At 45.1% G+C, this 20,922-nt stretch overlaps 1 protein-coding gene and 1 pseudogene across 7 annotated transcripts in view; one reads left to right on the top strand and one right to left on the bottom strand.

Annotated features, from left to right (window-relative positions):
• The window catches only part of LOC133361284 (zinc finger protein 239-like), an 807,570-nt gene that overhangs the window by 188,257 nt on the left and 598,391 nt on the right, over positions 1 to 20,922 (top strand). For 5 of the 7 annotated variants that reach the window (XR_009757349.1, XM_061580212.1, XM_061580209.1 and 2 more), the window contains one exon: positions 18,473 to 18,539. The gene's annotated coding sequence lies outside the window, so the exon portion shown is untranslated. Of the gene's footprint in view, positions 1 to 18,054; positions 18,094 to 18,472; positions 18,540 to 20,922 lie in introns of those variants that run through there. The other 2 variants (XM_061580213.1, XM_061580216.1) reach the window with 2 other exon arrangements.
• The window catches only part of LOC133361346 (zinc finger protein 208-like), a 129,804-nt pseudogene that overhangs the window by 64,189 nt on the left and 44,693 nt on the right, over positions 1 to 20,922 (bottom strand).

The following is a 20,922-nucleotide window of genomic DNA, read 5'->3' as shown; positions in this document are numbered from 1 at the left end:
AGTGTCTGGGGACTCAGCGAATACTACTCATGAAAGAACTCGCACTCCTTTATGACCGACATTCTACTAATTTTGGTTGATCGAGACGAACAAGGCACGTGCCATGTCCAGATTATTTTTATTACCAATATTGTCTTTAAATATGATGCTAAACTAAACGTTAACACTGGATGAAACATGCACCTCTTAACCCCTGCCTCGCATTTACGACTAACAATTTGCATTTACACGTAACATACAGCCAAGCACAGTAAAATACTAATACGACAGTATTGTTATTCTAGGAATTTGAATTCGATTCTAACCCTGCACCCCCCACAGTTCGCATATACAACCCCCGGTTCGATGGAACGTTCGCTTTACATACATATGAGCAGAGTGAGATTATAATACTTCTAATGAGATTTGAATACCGTACCTCAGTTTATGGTGTAATGAATTAGGAAACCAGTTTATAGTCGTTTAATGTTGAGTGTTATCGTTTATAGTGATACAGCTGAAGTCATAGAGGTGAAACGGCCTAAGTGTGCAAAATGTAGATAGGGCGTCGCCGTTGGTTCTTCCACCCATCCCGCCTCAAGACTTATGTCCGTCCCCACCCAGACAGCTCATCCCCATGTCCCATACAGCCCAAGTCTGGTGTGTCCAACGTGGTGGGGCTCTCGGCAACGGAAACCGTACTCCAAATGAAATGTGTTGTGCCGCTCACAGTTTTGCTAGCCCCTGACGCCCGGGGTGCTTCAAGGATCTCCCACGTGCGAGGAATCGGTGCCAGGAGCCCGGTCATGTTTCTCAAAAGAAACCAGGGACCTGCCTAACCCTTCAAGGCTGTGGTGCGAACCCTTGACGCCCCGAAAGGCACAAGATTCCACCATGGGCGAGGGACCGGCGTCGAGAACCAGGTCAAAATGCGCAAGGTTGCGCTCGTAGGATCCAAGCCCAACACACGGACAATTGAAGGGTCCAGTTGAACAACGTGGAAGCGTGTTGGGATTGTTGTTGTGGTTGTTGTGTTGTTTCTTGTTGTTGACGGGTGAGTGTGGTCACACCGCTTACCCCGTACAGTTGAGTGTTAGGTTTGGGAAATTTTGCTACAGCTGCTGCCATGACGCACGTGGCTTCTAAAAACTGTTGTTGATGTAAAGACAGTGCATCTACTAAGGGACAAGCGGTGACAACAGGATAGAGAGAGTTCAAGAAGGGAAGCCGGGACAACAATACAAACTAGTGTTATTGTAAACTATGAGCGATATATTATAACGCTATAAAATAACATCTCACCACGAATAAGAGAGGAGGAGGAACGACGTTCAGGGCTGTTTTGGTGGAATATCGGGTCGTGGCATTTTTCTGTCTCGTCGTTTTCGTTGCTATATCGAGATTCCGGGGTCGTAAGCAGTGTTAAAAGATCAAAAAAATAACCCTCTCCAGTCTGGGTCTGGAGTCATTACAATTGTAACGATTCAATCTCACGAACTTTGTTCGATTATTTATCTATTTCCATACTTGTATATTGCTATTCGATGCCGTTGAGATGGAACATTAATCAATCAGTGGGCAACTTGATTCAAATACGATGATTTTGTGATTCTAATAATTGTATGCGATTCTAAACCTGGCACCTCGCAGGCCGCATTTTGGTCTTCTGATGCGTACTTACATATAACGTAGATTTGGGCACAGTGTAAGTCTGGTACGACAAAATTTTTATCACATCCTGATCCTGCACCTTCCGTTTCTCAGGTCCCAACCTTGGTTCGCACGTCCATATTACATACATACATGTTACATACATACATGTTACATGCATGCATGTACCATGTTACATACATACATGTTACATACAGACATGTTACATGCACATATACTTACTACAAACAGAGATGTTACATACAGACATGTTACATATAGACATGTAACGTACTAACGAGCATAATTTGATTCTAAGAGGACCACGGAGTAATTATAATAATTCGAATGCGATTCCAATATCACACTTCAATGAATGGTGTTCCAATCTATAACACTAGCTTATAATGTTAATTTTTAACGTTATAATGCAGAGCTCATAGGTTTTATTGTTAGAGTTCACAACATTCGATTTTACTATAAATGTAGTTTACAGTGGTATTGTTATAGCGTTACAATGTATAGCTATAACAGTTATATTGTTAGAGTTTATAATGTTAGAGTTTACAGTGTGAGTTTATAACGTGAGAGTTTTTGGCCGTGCCCTGTCCTCGTGGAACCCCACACGGATTTGGAAATAATTGCAATGACCATGAATGAGCTGAGATTTGAGCGACTAATGTTTACTTTGTTTCAACATAACTTAGTGCAGGTTAGTGCCATCTGGGCTTAGCGAATACTACTCATTAATGAAGTCAAGGCCATATATCCAACGAACGCGTGAATGTACATCCTGGAATCGGCTATCTAAAGTCGATTAATACCAATCAAAAAAAGCTATATACTTGAAAAAAAAACGTTTAAAATGTTGAGCAAAGATGTACCTACAGAGGCATTTCAACTTTAGCTCAACAGGGACACTTAACGACTACAATTGAACCCTCTCACAGCCAGTGCTCTTCACACCAATTCGGCAAGTAATCCGATAACATTACAAACCACCACTGTGCACGTAATTAAACTCTCACAAAAACTGTAAAACTAAAATGGTCAAAATTACACACAAAAGTACTCGAAACGGCTTAATAGGTATAACCACATAACGTAATATTTTTTCAGTCACCCCGAGCTCTCTGGTTGACTCTCGAGCCACTACATTACATCCAGCCATCTCTCGGGATCCAACTGCATGGGATCGAAGGTGGAAACTTCTTCAGGACTCATTGCAGCACCTTGAATTTCAGCTTTTGATTTCAGTTTCCTATCATTGTGGACCTTCTGATGCCTATTCCTGGTTGATGAGTGTGCAAATTTCTTCCCACACACAGAGCACAGGAATGGCTTCTCGCCCGTGTGTGTTCTCTGATGACTATTAAGAGTTGATGAGTCTGCAAATGCCTTCCCACACACAGGGCACAGGAATGGCTTCTCGCCCGTGTGTGTTCTCTGATGACTATGAAGAGTTGATGAGTCTGCAAATGCCTTCCCACACACAGGGCACAGGAATGGCTTCTCGCCCGTGTATGTTCTCTGATGACTATGAAGATTTGATGACTTTGCAAATGTCTTCCCACACACAGGGCACAGGAATGGCTTCTCGCCCGTGTGTGTTCTCTGATGACTATGAAGATTTGATGACTTTGCAAATGTCATCCCACACACAGGGCACAGGAATGGCTTCTCGCCCGTGTGCATTCTCTGATGAGTTTGAAGAGTTGATGACCGTGCAAATGCCTTCCCACACACAGGACACAGGAATGGCTTCTCGCCCGTGTGCGTTCTCTGATGAGTTTGAAGAGTTGATGACCGTGCAAATGCCTTCCCACACACAGGGCACAGGAATGGCTTCTAGCCCGTGTGCGTTCTCTGATGAGTTTGAAGAGTTGACGATTGTGCAAATGCCTTCCCACACACAGAGTAATTGAATGGCTTCTTGTCTCCGTGTGCGTGGGGCTGTGGAGAGCGTCTCTGCTCCATGTGAGCTTAGTAACAGCAGCGGTGTTATCGAGTCAAAAGTACGCTATCGGCCGCAAGGATGTTTAGCGTCGAGTTTTGGATTGTGTTAACTGCTAAAACAAGAACGACACTCGCGTCTAACCGAGACGCAAAAAAATCCCGCTAATTTAACGACGAACACGTTTAAGAGTTTATCCGCGAAAATAGACACTTACTTGGAGATTCACGGTATATCGATGTCTGGAACCCGTCTGAAGATGTCGCCACGAACTCTCCCGACGCAAAGTCGCCTAACTGTCGACACAGCAATTGTGCTCGCCAGGCTGCGTTGTCTCGCGGTTGAAGGGCGAACAGCAGAGCGACGAGTCGAGCGTCCAACCTCATCAAGTTCCCTCTCGAAATGGCATTGAGCTCTGCTTCTGAGCCGCCTTATAACTCCCCCCCTCGGATACAATCCTTTGTCTTTCAGGATTTTTGCATTCGATTGTTAATTTTGGAAGGTACAATCCGCATGTCTATTAACATACCGAAGAGTAATGTGTCCATTGTACTTCATGCATGAATATGTAAGTGCATCTCAGTGAGTAATTGTGCGCTTATTTTGAATAAATGGAAAAACTTTGTCCTCGATTTAAAGTGAATGCAGAGAAATTAGCATGTGACTTTAGAAAAGGAAGAGAGCGGCCTTCTCGACGAGAGAGTGAAACCCAATAGGTAATAGTCTTTTACAGCGTTACAGTGGATAGGTTGTAGTTCATAGGTTATAATATTATGTTTCACTATGATAGAGCTTAACATGTGAGAGTCTACAATATCAGAGTTGATCAAATGCGACGATCAAGGGCGTCAATCGGGTGAGTTTGAACAGAGGCTTTAATCAAAGGCGTCATCCCATCACGGAACACCACCTCCCTGCGTTTATTACAGCAACAGAAGCAACTACAGCAGCAACAACAGCAGCAACATCACATTTCGAGGGCAACGCAGCTACTTCCGATTCTGCTGCCCAGCTGTTTGTTGTCGGGACCTGCTCTCGCAGGACCCCACACGTCTTTGGAAATGATTGCGATGATCATGTCTGAGCTGAGAATTAAGTCACTCAAGATTACTTTTTTAACCATAACTTTAGGTAGGTTAGTGTCATCGGGGCTCTGTGAATACTACTCATGAATGAAATCACACTCCTGTATGACCGACATTGTACTAATTTTGGTTGATCGAGTCGAACAAGGCACATAACATGTCCAGACGAATTCTTATCAACAACAGTGTCCTTAAATATGATGCTAAAATAAATGTTAACAATGGATTAAACGTGCACCTCTTAACCCCTCCCTCGCATTTACGACTAACAATTTGCATGTGCACATAACATACATTCAAGTACAGTAATTTGCTAAAACGACCAAATTGTCATTCTAAAATTTGAATGCCATTCTTACCCTCGACCCCCACAGTTCACATATCCGACCGTCGGTTCGATTGAACGGACAATTAACAAACATGTGTAGAGTTCCATTATAATACTTCTAATGAAATTAAAATACCGTACCTCCGTTTATGGTGGTATAAATTATAAAACCAGTTGGTAGCTTCTCCTCCGTCTCATCCTCCTCATCCCCTCTTCTTCATCCTCCACCACCATCTCCTCTACCTCCTCCTCCTCTTCCTGCGCCACCTCCATCTTCTCCATCTTCTTCTCCTCCGCTAGCACCATCTCTTCCTCCTTCATCTCCTCCTCAACTTCCGGCACCACCATCTCAACCACCGTTTTCTCTTCCTCCTCTACCACCATTGTTTCCACTTTGTACGTCGTCTCCATGTCCTCCACCACGACCATCTGTTCATCCTTTGTTGTCTCCTTGTCCTCCATCTCTGTGTTGTCTTTCTCCTCTCCCTCCGTGTTCTCCTCCATTGTCACCATCACAATCTCGTCCTCCTTTGCCTTCTCTTCCTCCGATTTCTCCTCCTCTGTCTCTACCTCATCCTCCATCATCTCCTCCTTCACCTCTTCCTTCGTCTCCTCCATAACCTCTGTCTTCACTTCAAAGGCCTGGACGAGTGAGGAGGAGGGCTGCGCTGGCTCAGATCTGTGAAGAGACAACACGACACCGTTCCACCTTGCTGCTACGGCAGACATGGCCATCTCCCCATCGTCCGTGGGTGAATGTGTGGCGGATTACTTCGAGCTGAATAGAAACAGCAATAACGACATTGCCAGTGAGTGTGCTTAGTATTGGTGCTGTCATTCTCATGGCGCCAGGTTATCCTTGAGATAGGTGCAGCTGTGTCTCACACAGACTGCTGTAGTTTCACAGTAGTGGGTGGCGTTGCTGTGCAAATTTAGCTGAATAATTTGAAGTGACATTATTTTGGCTCTTTCGGTAAAGTCATGTAGGTATAAAATAAAATAAATTAAATCACAACGTTTCGATTGTAACACAAGCAATCATCATCAAGGTGGGAAAACCACAGCAAGAAACGTTCTTGCAATAACGACATGGCCATCGAAACGTCGTGATTTAATTCATTTGATTTCATACCTACGTGAATTTACCGATATAACCAAAGAGTATGGATCCCTGTAGTCACGAAAACTTCAATCTAGATTGACATTTTTCTATATGTATATTCTAATTGACCCCTTGCACATAATGTCCTAAGCATTTCAAATGGCATCGATAGAGATCCTGAACGTCCACTGTGACGGAATGGGTGTGGATCTGTGTGGTCAATGCAGCAGCAAAAACAGCCAGGGCGGGAAGCAAGATCTGAACTGTAATGGTGAAGAATGAGTGCACGAAAATTTGGCCGCTTCAACACATCCACTATTTCAAAAAAGTGTCCGTCGTGATTTGTGGTCGAGAGAGCCACCTCCCTTGACAGTCGAAGGCATCTCAGAGTGCATTGCATGCGATGAGCCTCTCGCATCTCTCATCTCATCGCGTTTTAAATTGGACACCCCTCTCAGTGGTAGCTGTCGCTGTGCATTACAAGGCGACTTGGCAGCTGGCCTGGAACAGGCGATAGACAGCGAAAATCTCACGGTGGATGGAGGGTTACATGGTGAAGATATGCCCACTTCGTTATGTGGTCTAACCCAGAAACCAGTTATGAAAAATAAATCTGTCCTCAGTATAGCGGAATGTACACGTGGGGTTTGCAGTGTCTGTGAATTTTGAGAGCGCGACAGGGCTTGAGCACCTGTGCATCACAGCAACATTGACCTGGGTTTGATTTCCACGTTTGGCCACATTCTCCGTGTGGATTATGCAGCCACCTGTTCTGGGAATGTTCTGCAGCTTTCTCCCTGTTACTAACCCACACAAGCAATGCAAATTGTTCAATTTGGATCGCAAACAGTCGCAACTTTCTTGAAAAATGCGAGCAAACTTGGCAGGATCCTCCTGAAAAAAAGTCTTGAGACCGAGTAAGGCTGATGCTGCGTGAGAAGCATGGCAATAAATAACAAAAATAAACACACAGGGCGCACACGCAGAGTGCTTTACCGTGGCTCAGCGACTCCGGAGTTTGCTTTATCTTCTTGGAAGCCCTCTTCTCCAAAGCTCGGAGCAATTGGGCCCCACACAGGATTGGAGGACGTGGCGGCGGCGATGGCGGCGGTGGTGGAGGTGGTGGTCAGTAGTAGTGGTGCTGCTGCTGGTGGTATCGGTCTGGAGCCATTGTCGCTCGATCTTGGCGAGGCGCTGCTCCTCCTCGAGGCGCTTTTGCTCCACAAGACGCTTCTCCTCCATCAAGTGCTCCTCCTCCTCTTGACGCTTCACCTCAACGAGGCGCTTCTCCTGCATGAGACGTTTCTCCTCGAGGAGCTTCACCTTGCGAAAGCGCCTCTCCTCAAGTCGCTTATTTTTTTCTCGAGACGCTTCAGCTCTATGAGACGCTTCACCTCAAAGAGGCGATTCTCCTCCATGAGGCTGCTTCTCTTCCTCGACTCGCTGCACCTCAATGAGGCGCTGCTCCTCGACAAGGCGCTTCTCTTCTTCCACCCGCTTCTCCTCCATGAGGCGCTTCTCTTCCTCGACCCGCTTCACATCTATGAGGCGCTTCTCTTCCTCCAGATGCTTCTCCTTGAGACGCTTCACCTCGCGAAGGCGCTTCTCCTCCATGAAGCGCGTTTCTTCAAGGAGGCGCTTTTCCATGACCCGTTTCACGTCTTTGAGGATATTATTTCGAAGGCACTTCTGCTCCGTTTGGTGCTTCACCTTGGCGAGGCGCTTCACCTCATTGGGGCGCTTCTCTTCCATTGTGCATTTCTCCTTCGCAAGGCGCTTGTCCTCCTGGAGACGCTTCACTCCGCTGACGTTCTTCACCTCCCCAATGCTCCTCTGTTCACGCGAAGATAAGCACATGATCATTCAGACATGCGCACTCAGGACAAAATCTATTCTCGCAGGCACACAAACATAGACGGGCACATAGACAAACAAAAATGCATACTGGCACATCTATGTACGGAATGCAAACATGCACATTAACTCATGGCATGACGTGATTATGGAGAGATGGAGTGATGGTGTTGGGAGATGGTGTTGTGATACGGAGAGGTGAAATTGTGGAATGTTCTGGAGAGACGGTGCCTTGTGATGGTATTGGCGCTTTATGAGGCTCTATGCTATTGTATTGATTCTCGAATTGAATCTTTCGTGACTGCAAGCATTCATACTCACGTATGCGACTTTACCGAAAAAACCTAAGAAAGAGTCACGTACGTGACTTTACCGAAAAAACTAAGAGTATATTGTATTGAGTTGGTGGTGATGTGAAGAGATTGTGTGGTGATGTGAGGTGTAGTGATGTTTTGGTGCAATGGTGTGGGAGTGTGGAGAGAATGTGGTGTTTGACTCCCATAGACCCCATACACACCTTTGGGGAACGATTTTCATAGCTTTGGCCTGGGAAAGGGTCCACTTCATCCATAATGTCCCCCCACGTGGTCGATTGGCGCCATGACTCCCTGGCTACGGAAAACAAAATTAATTCAAAGGACGAGTAATGTATTAGAGAACGAAGCACGTGGATATTCACACAACTAATTCTGAGATTCTTGTAATTACCTCTTAACACATAACATGACCTACTGTTGAGAAACATTAGTCACATGGCAGTAAAACATTACAAGTCATATTTTTGTAAGCATGTTGAGATCATCAATTTTCATAAAGTTGAGACCCCAATTTAACCCAATATGGCTGAAACGCAGCTCTAAATCCATGCTGTCTGCCACACTTGACCGTTTACCTCTTCCCATCACCACCAAAAAAAATAATTAATCAGGGAGCTGCCTCCTCTGCATAAAAGCCACGTGATGCAGGTAACTGTGACTTACCATCATAGTCCTCCAAGATGTCAGCCCACTTGCGTTGTCTGTCCATGTTGTTGGGAAGGAGTAGTTTCTGTTGATGTTGGAGGGCCTGGGGAGGTTGTAAAAACGCTCAGATTAGCAACCTTTTGAAACACTCATCCTCTCAATTATTACATATTTGACCACTCGCTGTACCAATCAAATCACTTTCGTGCCGTTTGTTTTACAAGTCCACTCACTCGCTTGTTTGCCCACTCACGCGTGCGTCAGATCGCTCACTCATCCACCCACGCGAACATGTTTATTCCAACTGCCTATTGCATTAAACATAATCGCCAGACATAACCGTGATGTTTAACCTCTAATCCAGACAAGCATGTTGATGCACAGCCCATTTGTATTAATCTACTGCTTGATAAGGCCCCCCTATGTCTTGTAGGTCATTGGGGTCAAATGACCATACTTAAATCATTTGTTATAACCCGAGAATGACGTCGTAGGTCACGTGATGTCAGAGGTACCGCCCATGTGGCTGTGACATCACAGATAGGAGACATCTATGGCAGCAGCTCGGGTCTGAACTAAAAGGTAGACTCCTCCCCCGTGTTGGATAACATTCAATACATGTAATGCAGGGCACAATTATGCAGGCAATCAGAACACAATAATTATAGACATGTTAATCATATTATATGAGTTTAAACAGGTTAGTTATGAACGTTTTAAATGTTAACTTGCTTTGGGTCTTAACAATGACAGTAACAGCAACATATCAGAGCATGCCAAGTAATCTAACTAATAGTCCTAATTTGGTTGCAGAAAATCCAAATAGCAACATATTCAAAAGGTAATGAAGCTTTAGTTTGTAGTCAAAACGTGCAATAAAAATAAACAACACACATCGTCAACAGGGACGCTCACCTCGTTGACGATTCGCTCTGCAAAGGCTTCTTCTGCTGCTGCTCACTCGTGCGCATTCCTCTCGACTGCGGGTGGAGGCGTGGCTATGACGTAACAGAGGTGACGTCACTACAGCGAGGCTCCGCCCCCACGCGCTTGGCGGGCGCACCACGTGGTGCAGTGCGGGTGGTTGCGTCACTGGAAACAGCAGAGCCCTCGGTTCGACATTAAACATTTGCCCCCTCGCTTTGTGCTGTCTTTGATGTCGCCGTTACTGCGGCGAGGACTGAAGCGATGCCTGGCCATCAGGCCTGGCATATACCTAGGCCTCAGGCTTCATATTTGTTCTTAGTTATTTTTTGTTTAATTGGAATTATTAACTTGCATTTCATTCATTACATTTCAAGCTGTATAAACACCATACCATTGGTTTATTTACTTATAAATTCAGGTTTTTAGTATAGTTATTGATCTGTAGTTTATATTTAAGTGAGTGAGGTGGTTGTACTAAGTGTGAATTTGAGTTCCATGTAATATTATTGTGTAAAGGATTTCTCTGTGTGCACCTATCCTGGCAGTGGTAATATGGGCTTTTTATAATTAAGTTGTTAATGAGATTGTTTATTTGTGTGTCTGTTATCTATGTGTCAGGTTACATATCTATATAGCTGTGTGTGTTTGTTAATTTATGATGGGTGGTGATGATGATGTTTCTTGATAATGGATGGTGGTGATGATGATGATGATGGGTGGTGATTATGAAGGGTGGTAATGATGATGGTTGGTGATGTTAATGTGTAGTGATTATGATGGGTGGTAGTGGTGATCATGGGTGGTGGTAATGATTGGTGAGGTTATGATGATGGGTGGTGATGGTTATGGGTGGTGATGATGGGTTGTTGTGATTATGGGTGTTGATTGATGGATGATTGGTGGTGGTTATGATGCATGTTGGTTGTGATGGTTGGGTTGTGGTGGTGGTGATGATGGTTGGTGATGGTGAGTTGATAGTGATAATGATGATAATGGGTGTTGATATGATTATGGGTGGTGATGAGTAAATGAGCCACCACCCAATACATAACAGCAACAGAAGTAACTACAGCAGCAACAATAACAGCAGCAACAACACATTTTGAGGGCGACGCAACTACTTCTGATTCTGCTGTTTCTGCTGCTCGGCTATTTGTAGCCAGGCCCTGCTCTCGCGGGACCCCACACATCTTTGGAAATGAATGCGATGATCATGTTTGAGCTGAGAATTAAGTGACTAAACGTTACTTTGTTTAACAATAACTGTGTGTAGGTTAGTATCTGGGGGCTCAGCGAATACTATTCATGAAAGAACTCGCACTCCTTTATGACCGACATTGTACTAATTTTGGTTGATCGAGACGAACAAGACACGTGCCATGTCCAGACGAACTTTTATTTCCAATATTGTCCTTAAATATGATGCTAAAATAAACGTTAACACTGGATTAACATGCACCTCTTAACTCCTGCCTCGCATTTACGACTAACAATTTGCATTTACACGTAACATGCAGTCAAGCACAGTAAAATGCTAATACGACAATATTGTTATTCTAGGAATTTGAATTCGATTCTAACCCTGCACCCCCAACAGTTCGCATATCCAACCCCCGGTTCTAATGGAACGTTCGCTTTACATACATATGAGCAGAGTACGATTATAATACTTCTAATGACATTTGAATACCGTACCTCAGTTTATGGTGTAATGAATTAGGAAACCAGTCTATAGTCATTTAATGTTGAGTGGTATCGTTTATAGTGATACAGCTGAAGTCATAGAGGTGAAACGGCCTAAGTGTGTACGAATGTAGATAGGGCGTCGCCGTTGGTTCGTCCACCCATCGCCGCCTCAAGACTTATGTCCGTCCCCACCGGACGCTCATCCCCATGTCCCTGTACAGCCCAAGTCTGGTGTGTCCAACGTGGTGGGGCTCTCGGCAACGGAAACCGTACCCAAAGGAAATGTGTTGTGGCGCCTCACAGTTTCCTAGCCCCTGAGGCCCGGGGTTGCTTCAAGGATCTCCCCGTGCGAGGAATCGGTGCCTGGAGCCCAGTCATGTTTCTCAAAAGAAGCCAGGGACCTGCCTAACCCTTCAAGGCTGTGGTGCGAACCCTTGACGCCCCGAAAGCCACAAGATTCCACCAGGGGAGAGGGACCGGCGTCGAGAACCAGGTCAAAATGCGCAAGGTTGCGCTCGTAGGATCCAAGCCCAACACACGGACAATTGAAGGGTCTAGTTCAGGGGTCGGCAACCAAAATAACAAGAAGAGCCATTTCTTTCCAATTCGGTACAAAATTCAGTATTTCAAGAGCCGCAATGCATCTGAGTACATACTGTACATACGTACATATCGTCAAGAAGCAGCCCGTAAAGAGCCGCATGCGGCTCCGGAGCCGTAGGTTGCCGACCCCAGGTCTAGTTGAACAACGTGGAAGCGTGTTAGGATTGTTGTTGTGGTTATTGTGTTGTTTTCTTGTTGTTGACAGGTGAGTGTGGTCACACCGCTTACACCTTACAGTTGAGTATTAAATTTTGATGCAGCTGCTGCCCTGACGCACGTGGTGTCTAAAAACTGTTGTGATGTAAAGCAGTGCATCTACTAAGGACAAGCGGTGACAATATAGAGAGAGTTCAAGAAGGGAAGGCGGGACAACAATACAAACTAGTGTTATTGTAAACTATGAGCGATACATTATAACGCTATAAAATAACATCATAAACTAGTGTTACAGATCAGAACACCGTACATTGAAGTGTGATATAATGACGACGACGAGACAGCAACCAGCCAACACCTCGTTCCTCCCCCTCTCTCATTCTCGGCGTGAACCTCCGCCCACACTTGGTCTCGCCTTCCCTTCTCGAACTCTCTCTATCTTGTTGTCACCACTTGTCCCTTAGTTGACGCACTGTCTTTACATCACCCACATCTATGACCTCTACCTGACCCCGCCATGGGCGGAGCAACATGGGGGACGTACCCGGTGGCACCTGTGGGCAATACAACCATGCCCTGTCCCCCACTGCCCATGCCCTGTCCCCCACTGCCCATTCCCCACCAGAGCTTGCGCTCTGGTGGGGAAAGGTCCTCGTTATGAATCGTTTCGCAACGTTCAGGTCCAGAATACCGAAGTATACTGGGAATCACCTGTACTTAAAAACATGTAAACTGATAACACTATAAACAATAACACTAAACATTAAACGACAAAAGAATATCAACTGGTTTTATAATTTATAGCACCATAAATGGAGGTACGGTATTTAAATCTCATTAGAAGTATTAAAATCGCACTCTACACATATGTATGTAAATTATCTGTTCAATCGAACCGGGGTCGGATATGTGAACTGTGGGGGGTACAGGGCAAGAATCGCATTCAAATTTTAGAATAACAATATGGTCGTATTAGCATTTTACTGTGCGTGAATGTATGTTATGTGCAAATGCAAATCGTCAGTCGTAAATGCGAGGGAGGGGTTAAGATGTGCACGTTTAATCCAGTGTTAACATTTATTTTAGCATCATATTTAAGGACACTGTTGTTGATGTCATGTGACTTGTTCTACTCGATCAACCAAAATTAGTACAATGTCGGTCATACAGGAAGGGTGATTCATTCATGATTAGTATTCACAGAGCCCCCGATGACACTAACCTACCTAAAAGTTATGGTTAAACAAAGTAATTTGAGTGACTTAATTCTCAGCTCAGACATGATCATCGCAATCATTTCCCAAAGACGTGTGGGGTCCTGCGAGAGCAGGTCCCGACTACAAACAGCTGGGCAGCAGAATCGGAAGTAGCTGCGTCGCCCTCGACATGTGATGTTGCTGCTGTTGTTGTCGCTGCTGTGTTGCTGCTGTAGTTGCTTCTGTTGCTGTGATATACGCAGGGAGGTGATGTTCCGTGAGGGTGATTGACGCCTTTGATTAAAGCCTCTGATCAAACTCACCCGATTGACGCCCTGATCGTCGTATTTGATCCTGATATTGTAACTCTCACATGTTAAGCTCTTAACATAGTGAAACGTAATATTATAACCTATGAACTACAACACCATTGTAAACGCTGTAAAGAATATTACCTATTGGGTTCACTCCCATCGTCGAAAGGCCGCTCTCTTCCTTTTCTAAAGTTACATGCTAATTTCTCTGCATTCACTTTAAATCGAGACAACGTTTTCCATTTATTCAAAATAAGCGCACAATTACACACTGAGATGCACTTACATATTCACGCATGAAGCACAATGGGCACATTACCCTGCGGTATGTTAATAGACATGCGGATTGTTCCTTTCCAAAATTAACAATCGAATGCAAATATCCTGAAAGACAAAGGATTAGATCCTAGGGGGGGAGTTATAAGGCGGCTCAGAAGCAGAGTTCAATGCCATTTCGAGAGGGAACTTGATGAGGTTGGACGCTCGACTCGTCGCTCTGCTGATCGCCCTTCAACCGCGAGACAACGCAGCCTGGCGAGCACAATTGCTGTGTCGACAGTTAGGCGACTTTGCGTCGGGAGAGTTCGTGGCGACATCTTCAGACGGGTTCCAGACATCGATATACCGTGAATCTCCAAGTAAGTGTCTATTTTCGCGATTAAACTCTTAAACGTGTTCGCCGTCACATTAGCGAGATTTTTTTGCATCTCCGTTAGACGCGAGTGTCGTTCTTGTTTTAGCAGTTAACAAAATCCAAAACTCAACGCTAAACATCCTTGCTACCGATAGCGTACTTTTGACTCGATAACACCGCTACTTTTCGATTTAAAGCTTTCGTGACTGCAGGGATCCATCTTCTTGGTTCTTTCGGTAAAGTCACGTAGAAGGGAAGCAATAAAATAATAAAAATAAAACATAATAAAATAATTCTCACGACGTTTCGGCCACAACGCAAGCAGCCGTCCTCAGGTGAAGAATGAGACATTACCAAGCTAGGAGCTAATATATACGCTGCGTTGGAGGTGCAAGAGCGCCTTAACAAAAAGAATGTGCATATGAAGAGGAATTTAGCATATTCATGGGAAATGCGTAGGAGGTGGGTGGGGGGGGGGTTTCATAGTCATATTATGCCCATGCATTATGCAGGATCAACAGCACCATCAGTATACTTACTATACTCTACAATAAGCTGAGTTACTAACAACAAGTAATACATTACAATTCTACGTCGTAAAAAATTATATAATATGCTTCCATCTAAACTTTATTCTCTTACATCACACGAGCATACACCATACTATATACTGCCATAGATAAACCCAACATTAAATTATATACTGTATTGCTATAAACCTTATACATTTTAATATAACACTATGTATTATTCTACTCACCCTAATGTGTATCACACTGCTATATGTTTACTATACAATTACGATACTATATATTACTTTGTACATTGTATTAAGCATATAAATGTTATACTATTGTTATTATACGCTGTACCATTGACCGTCGTATCAATGGGTGAGTCGTGGGGGGGGAAACTTGCAGCGGAGCAAAGAATCCATTCCCTGCGGAGAATACAATGCCAGTGAGTGGAACGCGGTCTGAAAGTCACCGTAAACGTGAACACAATCAGTTAAGATCCGAAATGGTTTATTACGTCCTTCCAATGATTGCTAAGCCAGAATCCATCTCTCGGTTAAAATTGTCTCTGTGTTTGTATATGTGGATCGCCTCATGAACGAATCTCTCATGGTAGTCAGATGGCTTGCAGAGAACCTCTGTGTTGTAGAAGTCAATGTCATGTGAGCCTACTGAATTGTAACAGTGATCTACCACGGCTGAGGTGTTTGTCCTACCGTGTTTCAGGTCTGCTTTATGTTCACGGATGCGGTCCGAGACATGTCGTTTGGTTTCTCCAATGTAACTGCTACCACAGAGGCAACTTAGTTTGTAGACACCAGGGTACTGTATGTCTGGAACCACGTCTTTTACAGACGGGACCAGATCACGGATTTTATGTACTGTGTTGAATCGGACCTGTATCTAAGAATCACACTATATGCTCGTGAGTATGAAACATGTCTGTATGTAATATGCATGAATGTAATATGTCTGCATGTAACATGTTTGCATGTAATATGTATGTAATATGGACGTGCGAACCAAGGGTGCAATATGTGAAATGGAAGGTGCAGGATCAGGATGGGATTAAAATTATTTGAATAACACTTTGGTGTTATTAGGATCAAGCTATCCACTATTGGATGAATGTTCCGTCTCAATGGCATCAAATAGCAATATTCAGTATGAATATGTAAAATAATCGCACAAACCCAATATTAGCCCGTGAAATAATGAATCGTTACAATTGTAATGACTCCAGACTCAGACTGCAGAGGGTTCTTTTATTTAGCCATTAACGCGGTTTCAGACCCCAGGCGTCACGATATAGCAACGACGACGACGAGACAGCAATCAGCCAACACAGCCCCAAACCTCGTTACTCCCCCTCTCTCATTCTCGGCGTGAACCTCCGCCCACACTTGGTCTCGCCTTCCCTTCTCGAACTCTCTCTTGTTGTCACCACTTGTCCCTTAGTTCATGCACTGTCTTTACATCACCCACCTCTATGACCTCTACCTGACCCCGCCATGGGCGGAGCAACTTGGGGGATTTTCCCGGTGGCACCTGTAGGCAATACAACCATGCCCTGTCCCCCACTGCCCATGGAAGCACGTGTTCCCGCCGGCCCGAGTTCTTTCATTAGCTGATTGCGCTCTGGTGGGGAAAGGTCCTCGTTATGAATCGTTTCGCAACATTCAGGTCCAGAATACCTGCACTTAAAAACATGTAAACACTAGACGTAAAAATGATTGCAAATGAATAAAAACGTATTTTTAACAAATGTTTGTCCCTTATTTATTTTACAATGTTCATAGCAAAGACGTGTTAAGAGAGTTTCAGGTGGAAGATCTCCGTTACACAAGTCTGCCCTTAATCGGCAGCATCTTGGTTGTCTCCCCCATTATCATGTTCCTTAAGGGGAAAGGTCCACGTTGTTAATCGTTTCTAAGCGTACCAGTCCCTAATCCAGAAGCATGCCGTGTTAAACGATACTAAACAACCACGTAAAAACTACATACTGCAGCTACATATTATTACATTCCTTCCCTTTATTAATGCTACCCCTATCCCCTGCCTTTGATGCTGCTAATCCTGCATAATGCACGGGCATAATGACTTTCCCACTTTTAATGTAATATAGAGCATACTAATGCTTAACAAAATGGAGGAATTACTTTTTCTTTTTACTTCTAAATTGCATGCATGAAATTCCACACTTTTTAACGTAATATATAGGCTACTCAGGCTAAACACAACCAAGAAATGCACTTTTAGTTGAAAAATAAAGCTAGGAAAATTGGATTTCGATTTAAAGCTTTCGTAACTGCAGGGATTCATCTTCTTGGTTCTTTCGGTAAAGTCACGTAGAAAGAAATAATCTTTCTGACAGACCTGTTCTTCACCTGACGGCTGCTTGCGTTGTGGCCGAAACGTCGTGAGAATAATTTATTTTTTATTTTATTATTTCCATTCTACGTGACTTTACCGAAAGAACCAAGAAGACTAGGAAAATTGGACCAATTTTTCCAAAAACGGCCTAGGTTAGTATGGCGATTTTATTTTATGGACGTGAAAATGTCATCGAAATGTCGCCAGCGGTGTGCTGGAGAGCCAAGCAACGACATGTACAAAGTGCTGCTCATAGCGAGCAGCACCGATGGAGGTCGTCACGGCACACGAGGGGGTGGGTGGCCAGCACCACGCCCGGCCGCCTTTGTCTCCCTAGTGGCTTTGTTTACACACCACCGGGTACTCGTTTGAGGCTGAGTCGAAACTCGCTCCCTTTCTGTCAACAAACTTGAACTCTGACCCCGCTCTCTGACGTCACCGCTCAGCGTGACATCGGCGTCAAACGCCAGGGGGATGTTCCTCGCTAGTGACGTCATGTCACCCACCCCCGACCACCGCGCTCTTGAGCGTGACGTCATCTCTGCTCGGCCGCTGCCGATATCTGTCCCAGTGCCAATCCTTATTTGGGCAAAGCCACGCCCGGTACGTGGCGGCTCATTAACATAATTTATTCGTGAAAGCCGTCGCGAGTTGAGAGCCGCTCATTGTGGGAGGGGAGTGTCATCGTACCCCAAGTGACGTCATGTCACCTGCTGCCGCGTGACGTCGCGAGGGACCAGGAAGTTGCCGCTCCGCCCGTGAACTGAAATCCGAGGTGAGAAATTATCATCGCTGTTGTGGTGGTGGTTGTTGTGGTGTGGTGTTGTTGTGGTGGTGGTTGTTGTGGTGGTGGTTGTTGTGGTGGTGGTTGTTGTGGTGGTGGTTGTTGTGGTGGTGGTTGTTGTGGTGGTTGTTGTTGTTTATTGAGGTAGAGCCTCACTCTCTCTCTCGTAGGGATGTTAATTGAGTAGCAGCGAGCATGGAAGCGATGTCCAGGTTGGAACTTATCAACTTGGGGCCTTGCCTCCTGCCCTCGCCTGATCGCGTTTGCTTCAATTATCTCGCTTAAGTTGAATTTGTCTTGACCTGGCTCGCAACTTTGTAACTTTGTTTTACTTTATATATTCTCAGTTTTTCTTTTCTTTTTTTACCAGGCCAAGCCCGCTTGAGCTGCTATACCGCTCTTGTTTTCAGAAGTGACCTGCCCACAACAACAACAAGGTGAGGCTCGTCAACACGTGGCGGTGTTCACTCTATACACGTGGTGGTGTTCACTCTAGATGCGTGGCGGTGTTCACTCTAGACGCGTGGCGGTGTTCACTCTAGACGCGTGGTGGTGTTCACTCTAGACGCGTGGCGGTGTTCACTCTAGACGCGTGGCGGTGTTCACTCTAGACGCGTGGTGGTGTTCACTCTAGACGCGTGGTGTGTTCACTCTAGACGCGTGGCGGTGTTTACTCTAGACGTGTGGCGGTGTTCATTCTAGACGCGTGGTGGTGTTTACTCTAGACGCGTGGTGGTGTTTACTCTAGACGTGTGGCGGTGTTCATTCTAGACGCGTGGTGGTGTTCACTCTAGACGCGTGGCGGTGTTCACTCTGGACACGTGGTGGTGTTCACTCTAGACGCGTGGTGGTGTTCACTCTGGACGCGTGGTGGTGTTCACTCTAGACGCGTGGCGGTGTTCACTCTGGACACGTGGTGGTGTTCACTCTAGACGCGTGGTGGTGTTCACTCTGGACGCGTGGCGGTGTTCACTCTGGACACGTGGTGGTGTTCACTCTAGACGCGTGGTGGTGTTCACTCTGGACGCGTGGCGGTGTTCACTCTAGACGCGTGGTGGTGTTCACTCTCTGCATGTGGAGTGGGGACAACCGGGAGATCTGGAGGGAAATCCACACGACCACGGGGAGAGAGAGAGAGAGACACTAAGCTCCAAATATACAGCAGGCGTCAGGGTTGGGATCGAACCCACGACTTCCTGTATGCCAGGACAGGTAGTTAACATCTCACCACAGAGAGAGAGACATGCAGCCTCGGCTGTGTTGGTTGATCCTCAATGAATTACTTGGTGGAGTGAGGAAGCATTCATACTGACGGATGAAGGTAGCCAGGCATGGGTCTGGACACGCCACCACCTGTGATCCATGTCACTGAAAAACCCTGAAAATTTGATTCTTGTAAGAAAGAAAAAATCTGAAAGAAATCAATTTAACTAAATCGGATGTTTTTCACTGAAGGAAATTTTACCTTAACCCACTTCTACGTAATGTCGATTTTGGCAACTCGGAAAGGGAATGACGTGGCAAGCTGAATATAGTCGTGTTCACTTATACATTCCAGACAGCATAAGCTGTGAAAATTTCATGACGCCAGAGCTCGGCGTTGGAGAGTTTTTGCTGCTTCACACAAACAAACATGTAATTTCTGCTTAATATTTAAGATAGCAGTTGTACCTGTTCTTCACACGGATATGTATTGAAACTCCGAGAAGCCATTGGCTTCATCGGCCAGGAGCGAAGCGCCACCTAAATCTCCCGGCACGCTGTTAACAGCTCTAGAAGTATGGCACACGAAGAGCCATATGGTAGGGGTAAGCGTTGCAGAGCGCTTAACTCAGGTGTGTTGCGGGTTGACGCCACACACTCCATGGTCATTTCTCCCCCCCCCCCCCAAAAATACAAGTCTATTTTTTATAGTTTTTACATTGTGTACAGTATGGAACCTACCCACATGCCAAATTTCAAGTGTGTTGCATGTTGGGAAGTATGCTAAACATTTCGAACAGACACGTATCCACACATTTCCCTTTTATATATAGACTAGCTTTACTACCGCTTCGCCCGTGACTTGGATTCTTGTCTTGGATTAAAACAGTGCCTACACGGAGTGTTTGGGGGGGAGGGTGACGTCAGCAAGCACACTGCGTAACGCTGCCGCATGCGGGTGTGACATCACAGATGTGATGACAGATGTGATGTCACCGCTCACTTGCGTGCAAAATAAATGCATTAGTAATCCCTCGTTTATCGCGGTTAATGGGGACCGGAACCCCTCGTGATAGGGGAAAATCCGCGAAGTAGGATTGGCCCCCCTAGGAATTTCCGTATATTGTGTGTGGGTACCAGAATGTTTAAAATATGTATATTTATACTTTATATATATATATTTTACTTAAATCTATTTAATTATAAAACCTTAATATACATTCACTCTCTCTCTCATACGATACGTATTATGGTGTTCTACACTCACCAGTTAATTTCGAACACAACACTACGATACGCGAGACACAGTTGACAGCGTGAACGAGAGTGGCGAGATACAACAAGGGAAGAAGCTGGGAGACGATGCGATGATGTGCAGCCAATCAGCTCACGAGATACTGTACATCCACTCATGCTCTCATTCGTCACTCTCGCGCCGGGAACCAATCACGTGCCTTGTCTGAGTGCCCGTGGGTATGTCCAAAGCCTCTGAGAGAGTTTCTCTCTTTGTCTGGCATCCTGGGAAACCGTTTCTCTCGCGCATCATGATGAAACAACACTGCTTTCCGCAATACGGCTGCCGATATGGCGGTATTTTTTAATTTAAATTTTTCGATG

The sequence above is a fragment of the Lethenteron reissneri genome, chromosome 72 (assembly GCF_015708825.2).
Source record: "Lethenteron reissneri isolate LAM-NWPU_2019-01 chromosome 72, ASM1570882v1, whole genome shotgun sequence".
NCBI lineage: Eukaryota > Metazoa > Chordata > Hyperoartia > Petromyzontiformes > Petromyzontidae > Lethenteron > Lethenteron reissneri.
This window is presented reverse-complemented; position numbering and strand designations above follow the sequence as displayed.